The following is a 15,818-nucleotide window of genomic DNA, read 5'->3' as shown; positions in this document are numbered from 1 at the left end:
AGAGAGAGAGAGAGAGAGAGAGAGAGATCAAACACATAGCTACTGGTACATACCCTCAGCCCCGAGGGAGAACTACTCCCTCCTCGTCATGGAGAGCACCGGGATGATGAAGATGGCCACTGGAGAGGGATTCCCCCCTCCGGCAGGGTGCCGGAATGGGTCTAGATTGGTTTTCGGTGGCTACAGAGGCTTTTGGCGGCGGAACTCCTGATCTATTGTGCTCTCCGAAGTTTTTAGGGTATATGGGTATATATGGGAGGAAGAAGTACGTCGGTGGATCTCCGAGCTGTCCACGAGGCAGGGGCGCACACAGGGGGGTGGGCGCGCCCCCACCCTCGTGGGCAGCCCGAGACTCTCCTGGTCCATCTCCGATACTCCGTGGGCTTCTTCTGGTCCAAAAATAAGTTTCGTGAAGTTTCAGGTCAATTGGACTCCGTTTGATTTTCCTTTTCTGGTATACTCTAAAACAAGGAAAAAACAGAAACTGGCACTGGGCTCTGGGTTAATATGTTAGTCCCAAGAATAATATAAAAGTGTATAATAAAGCCCATAAACATCCAAAACAGATAATATAATAGCATGGAACAATCAAAAATTATAGATACGTTGGAGACGTATCAGCATCCCCAAGCTTAATTCCTGCTCGTCCTCGAGTAGGTAAATGATAAAAACAGAATTTTTGATGTGGAATGCTACCTATCATATTTCTCTAAGTAATTCTCTTCATTTTGGCATGATGTTCAGATCCATAAGATTCAAGACAAAAGTTTAATATTGACATAAAAATAATAATACTTCAAGCATACTAACTAAGCAATCATGTCTTCTCAAAATAACATGGCTAAAGAAAGCTATCCCTACAAAATTATATAGTATGGCCATGCTCCATCTTCACCACACAAAGTATTTAAATCATGCACAACCCCGATGACAAGCCAAGCAATTGTTTCATACTCTTGATGTTCTCAAACTTTTTCAATCTTCACGCAATACATGAGCGTGAGCCACGGACATAGCACTATAGGTGGAATGGAATGGTGGTTGTGGAGAAGACAAAAAGAGAGAAGATAGTCTCACATCAACTAGGCGTATCAACGGGCTATGGAGATGCCCATTAATAGATATCAATGTGAGTGCGTAGGGATTGACATGCAACGGATGCACTAGAGCTATAAATGTATGAAAACTCAACAAAAGAAACTAAGTGGGTGTGCATCCAACTTGCTTGCTCACGAAGACCTAGGGAACTTGAGGAGGCCCATTGTTGGAATATACAAGCCAAGTTCTATAATGAAAATTTCCCACTAGTATATGAAAGTGACAAAACAAGAGACTCTCTATCATGAAGATCATGGTGCTACTTTGAAGCACAAGTGTGGAAAAAAGGATAGTAGCATTGTCCCTTTTATTTTTTTATTTTTTTATTTGGCCTTTCCTTTTTTTGCTTTTTTTTATTTGGCCTTCCTTTTTTTGGGACAATGCTCTATTAATGATGATCATCACACTTCTATTTATTTACAACTCAATGATTACAACTTGATACTAGAACAAAGTGTGACTCTATATGAATGCCTCCGGCGGTGTACCGGGATGTGCATTGACTCATGAGTGACATGTATGAAAGAATTATGAACGGTGGCTTTGCCACAAATACAATGTCAACTACATGATCATGCAAAGCAATATGACAATGATGAAACGTGTCATAATAAACGGAACGGTGGAAAATTGCATGAAAATATATCTCATAATGGCTATGGAAATGCCATAATAGGTAGGTATGGTGACTGTTTTAAGGAAGATATATGGTGGGTTTATGGTACCGGTGAAAGTTGCGCGGTACTAGAGAGGCTAGCAATGGTGGAAGGGTGAGAGTGCGTATAATCCATGGACTCAACATTAGTCATAAAGAACTCACATACTTATTGCAAAAATCTATTAGTTATCGAAACAAAGTACTAGGCGCATGCTCCTAGGGGGATAGATTGGTAGGAAAATACCATCGCTCGTCCCCGACCGCCACTCATAAGGAGGACAATCAATAAACAAACCATGCTCCGACTTCGTCACATAACGGTTCACCATACATGCATGCTACGGGAATCACAAACTTCAACGCAAGTATTTCTGAAATTCACAACTACTCAACTAGCATGACTCTAATATCACCATCTCCATATCTCAAAACAATTATCAAGTATCAAACTTCTCATAGTATTCAATGCACTTTATATGAAAGTTTTTATTATATCCCTCTTGGATACCCATCATATTAGGACTAATTTCATAACCAAAGCAAATTACCATGTTGTTCTAAAGACTCTCAAAATAATATAAGTGAAGCATGAGAGTTCATTTGTTTCTACAAAATAAAACCACCGTCGTGCTCTAAAAAGATATAACTGAAGCACTAGAGCAAATGACAAACTACTCCGAAAGATATAAGTGAAGATCAATGAGTAGTCGAACAATTATGCAACTATATGAAGACTCTCTAACATTTAGTAATTTCAGATCTTGGTATTTTATTCAAACAACAAGCAAAACTAAAGAAAATAAAATGACGCTCTAAGCAAGACACATATCATGTGGTGAATAAAAATATAGCTCCAAGTAAAGTTACTGATGAACGAAGACGAAAGAGGGGATGCCTTCCGGGGCATCCCCAAGCTTAGGCTCTTGGTTGTCCTTTAATATTTCCTTGGGGTGCCTTGGGCATACCCAAGCTTAGGCTCTTGTGTAACGCCCTCGATGCGGCTATATCTCCTACGTGTCGAAGCACGACTTAGAGGCATAACCGCATTGAAAGCAATATTGCAAGTGAGGTAATCTTCACAACAACCCATGTAAATAAATAAAGGGGTAAAGTACATAGTTGGCTTACACTCGCCACGTCACACAAATACATAAATAAGTCATTACATTCATCCAATACACTCAGGGTCCGACTACGGTACCAAAATAAAGATCAACCCCCAAATGCGACAAAGTCCCCAATCGCCCCAACTGGGCACCACTACTGATCATCTGGGAAAGACACATAGTAACGACGAGAGTCTTCATCAAACTTCCACTTGAGCTCGGTCATATCCTCTGGAACAGTATCATCGGTCCCTGCATCTGGTTTTGGAAGTAAACTGTGAGTCACGGGGACTCAGCAATCTCACACCCTCGCGATCAAGACTATTTAAGCTCATAGGTAAGGTAAGGTATGATATGGAGCCGCAGCAAGCGACTAGCATATATGGTGGCTAACATATTCGCAAAAGAGAGCGAGAAGAGAAGGCAAAAGCACGGTCGAACACTATGATCAAGAAGTGATCCTAGAACAACCTACGTCAAACATTACTCCAACACCGTGTTCACTTCCCGGACTCCGCCGAGAAGAGACCATCACGGTTACACACGCGGTTGGTGCATTTTAATTAAGTTAAGTTTCAGGTTATCTACAACCGGACATTAACAAATTCCCATCTGCCCATAACCGCGGGCACGGCTTTCGAAAGTTCAAATCCCTGCAGGGGAGTCCCAACTTAGCCCATCACAAGCTCTCACGGTCAACGAAGGATATTCCTTCTCCCAAGACAATCCAATCAGACTCGGCATCCCGGTTACAAGACATCCTCGACAATGGTAAAACAAGTCCAGCAACACCACCCGAATGTGCTGACAAATCCCGATAGGAGCTGCACATATCTCGTTCTCAGGGCACACTCAGATGAGCGCTCCATACAACTAAAACCAAACCTCGAGTTTCCTCGATGGGGCGCTGCACAGGGCTCTAGTTTGGGCCAACACTCAGAGGAGCACTGGCCCAGGGGGGGTTTAAATAAAGATGACCCTTGGGCTCCGGAAACCCAAGGGAAAAAGAGGCTAGGTGGCAAATGGTAAAACCAAGGTTGGGCATTGATGGAAGAGTTTTATTCAAGGCGAACTGTCAAGGGGTTCCCATTATAACCCAACCGTGTAAGGAACGCAAAATCTGGGAACATAACACCGATATGACGGAAACTAAGGCGGCAAGAGTGGAACAAAACACCAGGCATAAGGCCGAGCCTTCCACCCTTTACCAAGTATATAGGTGCATTAAGATAAACAAGATAGTATTGTGATATCCCAACAATAAACAATGTTCCCAACAAGGAACGATCTCCAATATTCACCTGCAACTAGCAACGCTATAAGAGGGGCTGAGCAAAGCGGTAACATAGCCAAACAACGGTTTGCTAGGACAAGGTGGGTTAGAGGTTTGACATGGCAATGTGGGAGGCATGATAAGCAAGTGGTAGGTATCGTAGCATAGTCATAGCAAAAGAGCGAGCAACTAGCAAGCAAAGATAGAAGTGATTTCGAGCGTATGGTCATCTTGCCTGCAAAGTTTTCAGAGTTGCCTTGATCCTCGTAAGCGAACTCAACAGGCTCCTCGTTCACGAACTCGTCTCCCGGCTCTACCCAAACAAGAACAACAAGCAAAAGGGAGAACAATCAACCACGTGCAACGCACAAACAACATGATGCAAACATGGTATGATATGCGGGATGCGATATATGATGCATATGCATGATTTGGAAAGGAATGATTGAACCTGGCCTCAACTTGGAAATCCAAGAGTGCCACTGGAAAGGTGAGGTGATTTCGGTTGAAATCGATATAAAGATCACCGGAATCGGATGCACGATTTGGAAATGGCAAGCAAAACAAATACGGCACCGGTCTGCGATAAACAGCAAGTAGCCATCTAAATGCATCAAGCTAAATATGCTACAGCACTCAAACATGACAACAAAATACATGGCAGGGATCCACTCATGAAACTTGACAAAAGATGAACACTGAGCTACGGCTAATTCATCCATTAGCAGGTTTAAACAAGCATGGCAAAAGTGCAAATGATAACAGGTTTCAGACTTAGTGAAATTAACACAAGTCTGGAATGTATCATCAGGAAGCAATCTTTAGAGCATGAAAACTACATGCTACAGGGACATATCATGGCAAAGCAAGGCATGGCATTAAGCTACTCTAAGCATATAACAAACGTCCCTTAGTGACCTTGAGCCAAAAGGGATCAGAAAATACAATTGCAAGCATGTGAACATAGCAAAAACATAAACAGATTCAGACTTAGTGAAAAACTGGAGCATGCAAAACAGATTAACAAGCAGGCATGTTTACGAGCTCGATGCACTCACTACGAGGCATTGCATGACCAACTAAGCATACACCCATCAAGAAGACATGGCATAGAAGCTAGACATGACAAGAACAACAACATAGCATGCACGGATCAACAACAATAAGCTTGGCAAAATCACTAAACAAGTTAACAATCTGCCAGGAACATTTTATAGCAAAAGTAGAGCTCGATTGACTCAAGCTAGGGTTCTCCATAATTGCAAACAAAGACATGGATGGATACAGCACCACAATATTAACAAAACATCCTTACTGACCATCCTCAAAAGAGGCACGGATCACTAGGAAACAACATGAACATATGGCATAAAAACAATATCAGGACAAGGACTTAGAATAATCCTAAGTCCCTGAAATCAACATCAACGATTAAGCTACTTTGCATGCTTGTGCTAGTCACCACAAATATCACAAAAATACATGGTAAGCACCTCTACAAAGATGGCATGGCATATAACAAAACACATGTAGAGCTCAGGATCATATCATGCACACATAAATCATGGCAAAAATGACAAAAGGCCATTTGCTGAAACAGATCTGAAATATTCCTCACATAGCCCTCTTCCAATAGCATTTCGGGCATGAAGATGAGCTCAAAAGAAAATGATGCAATGAGATGAAATTATGTACTCGTCGAGACGAACATTTTGATATGCTACACGCACGGATTGGAGCTACGATGACGGAGTTATGGCATGTCAAAGATAGCAAAAATCTAGGGTTCGGAGGGGGAAAAGTCAACCGCGAATCACCCAGATCCAGATCCGGTGCGGGTTACGAGGATGGCCGAAGTTCCTGTAGCTGACGACGAACTTGCCGGAGATGGGGGTTCACCGAAGTGGAACTTGCCGGACTTGGCGGCGCTCGCCGGTGCGGACGACGAGGGGGTCGACGCGGCGGCGTTCGGCGGCGGTGCGGGGCACTGGAGGCGGCGCCGGAGCGGCGGCTGGTCGGCGGCGATGGCGGCGGGGCAGCGAAGGGCGTCGGCGGTGAAGCGGGAGGCCGGCGCGGGCGGCACGGCTCCGCGGGCGAGGAGTGGCGGCGGCGGGCGCGCGTGGGACGGGAGGGCCCTCCACGGGCCTCTGCGGGCCGGCGGCGGAGACATGCGATGTGGGGCGCATCAGGACAAGTGGCGGCTCTCAATTGGCCATGGCGAGGTGTCCGGACTGAGCGGATGTTGTCCGGCGGCGGCGAGAGCAAATTTTAGGCTTAGGGTAGAAGAAGACCCAGAATTTTCGTGGGGGGATCTTTATATAGGGGTAGAGGGAGCTAGGAAGCTCCAAAGGAGGCGCGGTTTTCGGTCACGCGATCATGATCGAACGCTCTAGATGATGGAGAGGGTTTAGGTGGGTTTTTGGGCCAGATTGGAAGAGTGTTGGGCTGCAACACACACAAGGCCTTTTCGGTCCCTCGGTTAACCGTTGGAGTATCAAACAAAGTCCAAATGACACGAAACTTGACAGGCGGTCTACCGGTAGTAAACCAAGGCCGCATGACAAGTCTCAGTCCAATCCGAAAACGTTTAACCCCCACACACGAAAAGAGGTAGAAAGGAACACCGGGTGACATAGGAGCGCCGGAATGCAAAACAGACAACGGGGAAAATGCTCGGATGCATGAGACGAGCACGTATGTAAATGTAATGCACATGATAACATGATATGAGATGCATGACAAAGACAAAACACACGGAGACAAAAACCCGACAACGAGGAAATAATATAATTAGTGCCGGAAATGGCAAGAGTTGGAGTACAGATAAGGTAAATTACATCCGGGGTGTTACATCTTGCCACTCCTTATTCCATAATCCATCGAATCTTTACCCAAAACTTGAAAACTTCACAACACAAAACTTAACAGAAAACTCGTAAGCTCCGTTAGCGAAAAAAACAAAACACCACTTCAAGATAATGTAATGAACTCATTCTTTATTTATATTGGTGTTAAACCTACTGTATTCTAACTTCTCTATGGTTTATAAACTCTTTTACTAGCCATAGATTCATTAAAATAAGCAAACAACACACGAAAAACAGAATCTGTCCAAAACAGAATAGTCTGTAGTAATCTGTAACTAACGCAAACTTCTGTAACCCCAAAAATTCTAAAATAAATTTCTGGACGTGAGGAATTTATCTATTAATCATCTTCAAAAATAATTAACTAAATAGCACTCTCCAATAAAAAATGGCAGCAATTCTCGTGAGCGCTAAAGTTTCTGTTTTTTACAGCAAGATCAACAAGACTTTCCACAAGTCTTCCCAACGGTTCTACTTGGCACAAACACTAATTAAAACATAAAAACTCAATCATAACAGAGGATAGATGATTAATTTATTACTAAACAGGAACAAAAAGTAAGGAACAATAATAACGTTGGGTTGCCTCCCAACAAGCGCTATCGTTTAACGCCCCTAGCTAGGCATGATGATTTCAATGATGCTCACATAAAAAATAAGAATTGAAACATAAAGAGAGCATCATGAATAATATGACTAGCACATTTAAGTCTAACGCAATTCCTACGCATAGGGATTTTGTGAGCAAACAACTTGTGGGAACAAGAATCAACTTGCATAGGAAGGTAAAACAAGGATAACTTCAAGATTTTCAACACATAGAGAGGAAACTTGATATTATTGCAATTCCTACAAGCATATGTTCCTCCCTCATAATAATTTTAAGTAGCGTCATGAATGAATTCAACAATATAACTATCACATAAAGCATTATTTTCATGATGCATAAGCATAGAATTTTTATTACTCTCCACATAAGCAAATTTCTTCTCATGAATAGTAGTGGGAGCAAACTCAACAAAATAAATATCATGTGAGGCATAATCCAATTGAAAGCTAAAATCATGATGACAAGTTTCATGGATATCATTATTCTTTATAGCATACAAGTCATCACAATAATCATCATAGATAGCAACTTTGTTCTCATAATCAATTGGAACCTCTTCCGAAATAGTGGATTCATCACAAAATAAAGTCATGACCTCTCCAAATCCACTTTCATCAATATAATCATCATAAATAGGAGGCATGCTTTCATCATAATAAATTTGCTCATCAGAACTTGGGGGACAAAAATATCATCTTCATCAAACATAGCTTCCCCAAGCTTGTGGCTTTGCATATCATTAGCATCATGGATATTCAAGGAATTCATACTAACAACATTGCAATCATGCTCATCATACAAAGATTCAGTGCCAAACATTTTAATGCATACTTCTTCTAACACTTTGGCACAGTTTTCCTTTCCATCATACTCACGAAAGATGTTAAAAAGATGAAGCGTATGAGGCAAACTCAATTCCATATTTTTTTGTAGTTTTCTTTTATAAACTAAACTAGTGATAAAACAAGAAACAAAAAAATTCGATTGCAAGATCTAAAGATATACCTTCAAGCGCTAACCTCCCCGGCAACGGCGCCAGAAAAGAGCTTCATGTGTACTACACAACCTTCTTCTTGTATACATTGTTGGGCCTCCAAGTGCAGAGGTTTGTAGGACAGTAGCAAATTTCCCTCAAGTGGATGACATAAGGTTTATCAATCCGTAGGAGGCGTAGGATGAAGATGGTCTCTCTCAAGCAACCTTGCAACCAAATAAGAAGGAGTCTCTTGTGTCCCCAACACACCCAATATAATGGTAAATTGTATAGGTGCACTAGTTCGGCGAAGAGATGGTGATACAAGTGGTATATGGATGGTAGATAAAGGTTTTTGTAATTTGAAAATATAAAAAAAGCAAGGTAACTAATGATAAAAGTGAGCGCAAACGGTATTGCAATGTGTTGAAACAAGGCCTAGGGTTCATACTTTCACTAGTGCAAGTTCTCTCAACAATAATAACATAATTGGATCTTATAAATATCCCTCAACATGCAACAAAGAGTCACTCCAAAGTCACTAATAGCGGAGAACAAACGAAGAGATTATGGTAGGGTACGAAACCACCTCAAAGTTATTCTTTCCGATCAATCCATTGGGCTATTCCTATAAGTGTTACAAACAGCCCTAGAGTTCGTAGTAAAATAACACCTTAAGACACAAATCAACCAAAACCCTAATGTCATCTAGATACTCCAATGTCACCACAAGTATCCGTGGGTATGATTATACGATATGCATCACACAATCTCAGATTCATCTGTTCAACCAACACATAGAACCTCAAAGAGTGCCCCAAAGTTTCTACCGGAGAATCATGACGAAAACGTGTGCCAACCCCTATGCATAGGTTCATGGGCGAAACCCGCAAGTTGATCACCAAAATATACATCAAGTGGATCAATAGAATACCCCATTGTCACCACGGGTATCCCACGCAAGACATACAACAAGTGTTCTCAAATCCTTAAAGACTCAATCTGATAAGGTAAATTCAAAGGGAAAACTCAATCCATTACAAGAGAGTAGAGGGGGGAGAAACATCATAAGATCCAACTATAATAGCAAAGCTCGTGATACATCAAGATCGTACCACCTCAAGAACACGAGGGAGAGAGAGATCAAACACATAGCTACTGGTACATACCCTCAGCCCCGAAGGAGAACTACTCCCTCCTCATCATGGAGAGCACCGGGATGATGAAGATGGCCACCAGAGAGGGATTCCCCCCCCCCTCCGGCAGGGTGCCAGAACGGGTCTAGATTGGTTTTCGGTGGCTACGGAGGCTTCTGGCGGCGAAACTCCCGATCTATTGTGCTCTCCGAAGCTTTTAGGGTATATGGGTATATATGGGAGGAAGAAGTACGTCGGTGGATCTCCGGGCTGTCCACGAGGCAGGGGGGCGTGCCCAGGGGGGTGGGCGTGCCCCCACCCTCGTGGGCAGCCCGGGACTCTCCTGGTCCATCTCCGATACTCCGTGGGCTTCTTCTGGTCCAAAAATAAGTTCCATGAAGTTTCAGGTCAATTGGACTCCGTTTGATTTTCCTTTTCTGCAATACTCTAAAACAAGGAAAAACAGAAACTGGCACTGTGCTCTGGGTTAATAGGTTAGTCCCAAAGATAATATAAAAGTTTATAATAAAGCCCATAAACATCCAAAACAGATAATATAATAGCATGGAACAATCAAAAATTATAGATACATTGGAGACATATCAATTAGCTACATGGAATTGGTGCAGCCAAGCAGCCTTTTTTTATGCTGAACATAAATTCAGTGATCTATGAGATCCAAAGGATGACAGTAGCCCCAGCACAACCGTCACATGTTTCGTAAAACTTATTGAGTAAATAGATCAGTCTAATCCTCAATTTTTAGCCTATGCATGCCATCTTTAAAGAAAAACGAGGTAAATGTCATTATCAAATAAAACATGTAGGAAGTTAGTGTAAGAAATAAAAAAAATATCTCATGATTTCATGAGTCAAAGCAATAACGATTCATGTATCTTGTTAGCTGCTCCAACAACAGTGTGAATCTCCTCAATGAAGAGAATGACCTGTCCATCAGAATCTACGTCTTCTTTAAGCCTATCCTGAAATTCTCCTCGATATTTTGCACCGGCAATCAAACCACCCATGTCAATTGGTAATTAGCTGCTCAAAACAAAAGTAAAAAATCACTCATATGATCCTCCCACTACTGGAATCGCCCTATACACCGAGTGCCACGGACACTCGGCAAAGGCCCAAAAACCGCCGACAACGCCTTTGTTGAGTGTCACCTTCGGCAAAAGCCACCCGGTGTACACCTCTTCGGCAAACAGGAATTTGTCGAGAGACATAACACGGGCACTCGGCAAAGCCTTTGCCGAGAGCTAAACAGCCCGTCTCGGCAAAATAAAGCAGCTAACGGATAAGTCCGTTAGCTCCAGGCATGTGGGACCACGTAAACTTTACCGAGAGCCACTCTCGGCAAAGGGAACCATTAGGGGGCTGACACGTGTTGCCTCCTGACATGTGGGACCACAACAACAGGCCGAGGGCCAACTTTGCCGAGAGCCACTCTCAGGAAAGGGAACCAGTAGGATGCTGACACGTGTCACCTCCTGACATGTGGGACCATGAGAGCAGGCCGAGGGCCAACTTTTCCAAGAGCCACTCTTGGCAAAGAGAACCAGTAGGAGGCTGACACGTGTCACCTCCTGACATGTGGGACCACGAGAGCAAGCCGAGGCCCAACTTTGCCGAGAGGCCCTCTCGGCAAAGGGAACCAGTAAGAGGCTGACACATATCACCTCCTTACATGTGGGACCACGAGAACATGCTGAGGGACAACTTGGCCGAGAGCCCCTCTCGGCAAAGAGAACCACTAGGAGGCTGACACGTGTCACCTCCTGACATGTGGGACCACAAGAACAGGCCAAGGGCCAACTTTGCCAAGAGCCCCTCCCGGAAAAGAGAACCACTAGGGGGCGGACACGTGTCACCTCCTGACATGTGGGACCACGAGAACAGGCCGAGGGCCAACTTTGCCGAGAGCCAACCTTAGCAATCCTTTTCCCTTTACCGAGAGCTCCTCTCGGTAAAGTTGTCAGGGGAACCACATGTTATTATCATTTACCGAGAGGCCTCTCGGTAACCTGACACCTTTACCGAGAGGCCTCTCGGTAAAGGGTGCATTCTAGTCTAGTTTCACGGTCATTGCCAAGAGCCACCCTCGGTAATTGTGTGCCCAGGAGCCTTTTTTCCTATTTCTGTTTCTTTCCTGCAGCAAAACATATACAGCAGCAGCATATAGTTCATCACACATAGAACATGTCACATATAGGCATCACTGAACAAAAGAAGCAATGATTGATTCTGAAAAACATTCCACATAAAAGCAATAGTAGTGAAGACACTCGACTACCACAAGTTTACAAGTCTCAAGATGCAAGAGTTCTCAACATACAAGGAACAGTTTCAAACATAACATAACATGAAGTTAACGCGATTTTGGAGATCGGAGTGATAACATCAACATTAGAAGGCATCATTCCGTTTGCTGCCCCAACTCCATCAACCGGAGTGATAACATCAACATTAGAAGGCATCATTCCGTTTGCTGCCCCAACTCCACCAACTTGAGGTGGAACTACCGGAACATTGTTCGACCCTTGTGATGGGTTGAGTTGTGATGGATTGACCAAATAGTGAGATGAATGCATATGGTAATGCCGAAAATGGTGATAGAAATAGTTTGAACGAAACTCACAATGTTCCACTTTGGCGTCGGTGGCATCTCTGGCACTGGTTGGCCTTGCATGGAATAACGATTGGCCACCATATGTTGTAAATACTTCACTAGATCATCTTGTGCCTTCAGCTTGGCATGATTTTCATCTTGTTCTTTCTCGGTGTCAATCAGTCGAGTCTACAATATGGCAATGCAAATGTCATTCATGTTGAAATGCAAATATGCAAGACCATGAAGGATCAATGAAGAAGCACTGACCTGAATATCCTCAATAATGCTCACGGAATGTGGTATGTGACGCTCTACGGTAGGAGTAGAGCCAGTACTCATAGCACGGAGCGTGTTGACTCTCGAAAGGGATGAGGTTATGAAAGAATCGAGGTGAACCGCCATCCGGCCATTCAGTCTACCGCCAGCCGTGGCAATGGCCACAAGAGGGTCAAACGGTAGCACGTGAAGATCAGCGTCAGGCCCGTACGTCTCCTTCAATTTTTTGGTGTAGTTCTCTCCATCTGATATAACCCTCGACAATATAGCATCCTTGCATTGAAAAGTATACTTACTCAACAATTTGTCAGTGCTTGTGGGACATCTCCTTGCACTATCCTCTGAGCAAGCCTAAATAAGAATGGAAAATACAGTAAGAGAAACTACTTACATACTCACCACCCAATCATGAGGGTTACCAGGGTATCTGATCAGAAACTATTAGTTAGTTTTGCAATGCACTGGAAAAGACCATATATCCATAATGGTAACAAATCTCATTGCGGCAATATCTCTAACAGTTCAGAAATATTACATATTACAAAACAACACAATAGCACACGCAGTAGCAGTAGCAAGCAACATTCCCTGCGCTCTTACATCGAGTGACCATCCTCTCACGCAGCAAATAGAACAACAACCAAGTCTCTCTAGCCTCCCTGATTGCTAGAAATCACTCTGTGGCTGTCGGTGTCAAAACCGGCGGATCTCGGGTAGGGGGTCCCGAACTATGCGTCTAAGGTGGATGGTAACAGGAGGCAGGGGACACAATGTTTACCAAGGTTCGGGCCCTCTCGATGGAGGTCATACCCTACTTCCTGCTTGATTGAACTTGATGATATGAGTATTACAAGAGTTGATCTACCACGAGATCGTAGAGGCTAAACCCTAGAAGCTAGCCTATGGTATGATTGTATGTTGTCCTACGGACTAAGCCCTCCGGTTTATATAGACACCGGAGGGGGCTAGGGTTATACAGAGTCGGTTCCAAGGGAGGAGATCTACATATCTGTATTGCCAAGCTTTCCTTCCACGCCAAGGAGAGTCACATCCGGACACGGGACGAAGTCTTCAATCTTGTATCTTCATAGCCCAACAGTCCGGCCAAAGGATATAGTCCGGCTGTCCGGAGACCCCCTAATCTAGGACTCCCTCAGTAGCCCCCGAACCAGGCTTCAATGACGATGAGTCCGGCGCGCAGATTGTCTTCGGCATTGCAAGGCGGGTTCTTCTCCAAATTCTGAATATCTGTTGAGTAGTGTCTGGCTCCCCATAAATGTTGCACTTCTTGGCTTCCACGCCCAATAAGGGCTATCTTCCACGTGTCTAGCGAATGCGAGGAGCCAGGGCATTTTTAAATTCGCCACCCTAGCCATGTAAGTAAACTGTCTATTAAAGAGACGGGGATTCTTAGATCCAAACCACACCATCCTCCCACGGCGAGTATCCATCAGAGCGCGCTCGGAAAAAATCCATTCTAACATGTCCGGCCATCGCAGCTCCTCCTCCCGCTCCCGTAGCCCTAAGCCCAGTGACTGGGAGAAGTGTTCCATCCCGCACAGCCAATTAGTAGAGTTACAGAACCAGGGATTTCTCCCTCCAGCGTATATGGTCCCCGTTCGAGCCGGGCTCGCCACCTATAATGGAGGGGAGCAAGCGGAGAGCTTCCCCAATCCTTCCAAGGGGGAGCGGGTATGCCTTGTCCCTTATTTACTAAGGGGACTTGGATTTCCGATCCATCCGTTCCTCCGCGGGCTCCTAGAGTTTTATGGCCTCCAGTTGCATAATTTCACCCCCGCTTCCATATTACACATCGTTGGTTATGTTGCCCTTTGTGAGCTGTTTCTGGGCTGCGAAGCTCATTTCGAGCTGTGGAAGAGGCTATTCTGCCTTGTGCCCCATACACAGAAGGGGTCAATATATCAAGTGGGCGGAGCCGAAATATGGCGCATCGCCGGGACCAGATACCTGTCCGGTACCCTGAAGAAGACATCCGAAGACTGGCCTTCGGAGTGGTTTTACATGGAGGACGTCCCCCTTCCAGACCCTATTCGGATGGGTCTTCCCGAGTTCGACAATGCCTCTTTGAAGAAACGCTGAAGCTGGCGCCCACGGAGCCCTCAGGAGGAAGATAACAGAGAAGTCCGTTACCTGATGGGCCGGATAAAAGTGTTGGCTCAATCAGGACTGACAATAATCGAGGTTATTTCAATATGTATAATGCGGGGGGTGCAGCCACTTCAATATCGAGGGCACGCCATGTGGCGCTTTAACGGGGAAGATGATGCCACCCGCTGTGGGCGTAAGGGACCGGACTCAGTTGCTGCTCTAGCAAAAATTCTGTCTGATTTATTCAAGGGAGAGGAAGAGGAGTTCATCCATATTAAGCCACGAGATGGATTCTCCATGTACAATCCTCCAAGCTGGGTGAGCTGTCACTTTTTACTCCCAACCTCCCCGCATTCTTCGTCATAAATACTCACCTTGCCATTTCATGGCAGGAACTGCGAAAAGCCGTAAGGGAGGTCAACATCCCACCTCCACAACCGGAGGACCCTGACCGGGCCCTCGATCCCGGACTCGAAGAGGATCCGGACATATTTGTGGAGCTGATTGACAGGACATTCTATCAATTGAGCTGCGATGATGCCATGGTGGCCATCATAGCCGACTATCCTGGGCTACTCCCTGCATCGCATGTAAGAAAACCGAAGTCCCAACTTTCGAGAAGGATCCTCTTTTATGCACTCCACCTACCGTACACATATGGTGTTTTACAGGGAAGGCCCTCGGGACGCCATGCCGAACCCGCAGTGACTCGCCAATAAGGGACACCGAAGCCAGGTAGGCTAAAAAGGAAGGCGGTCAGGACTGAGACGCCGGCGCAGAGGTATGATACAGAACCTCGCTTCGTGGTTGTCGTCTTTATTAAAATATAATGACGTCCATGTTTCCTAGTAGGAAAAATGCTCGCCGGACTATATCCGGAGAGGTTGCCGATCACGCCTCCACCAGTCGGGCTCCATGGCCGGACATAAAGGCGGAAGCTAACACAGGGCGAACGCTGGATGCTCCTCCTATAGAGGATGCGGATAGACTATCCGCTACAAATTCCAAAGTGGAGAGCGCCATGAATCACAGGCGTCGCCGGGCCATACTTCGTGACGCTTGTTTCTCCCAAGGGGCATTCGATGCCTTCAACTC

General features: G+C 44.7%; 1 pseudogene; it reads right to left on the bottom strand.

Moving 5' to 3' along the window:
* LOC123056819 (uncharacterized) overlaps window positions 1-15,818 on the bottom strand; it is a 42,333-nt pseudogene that overhangs the window by 13,779 nt on the left and 12,736 nt on the right.

Source organism: Triticum aestivum, chromosome 3A, assembly GCF_018294505.1.
Source record: "Triticum aestivum cultivar Chinese Spring chromosome 3A, IWGSC CS RefSeq v2.1, whole genome shotgun sequence".
Taxonomy (NCBI): domain Eukaryota; kingdom Viridiplantae; phylum Streptophyta; class Magnoliopsida; order Poales; family Poaceae; genus Triticum; species Triticum aestivum.
This window is presented reverse-complemented; position numbering and strand designations above follow the sequence as displayed.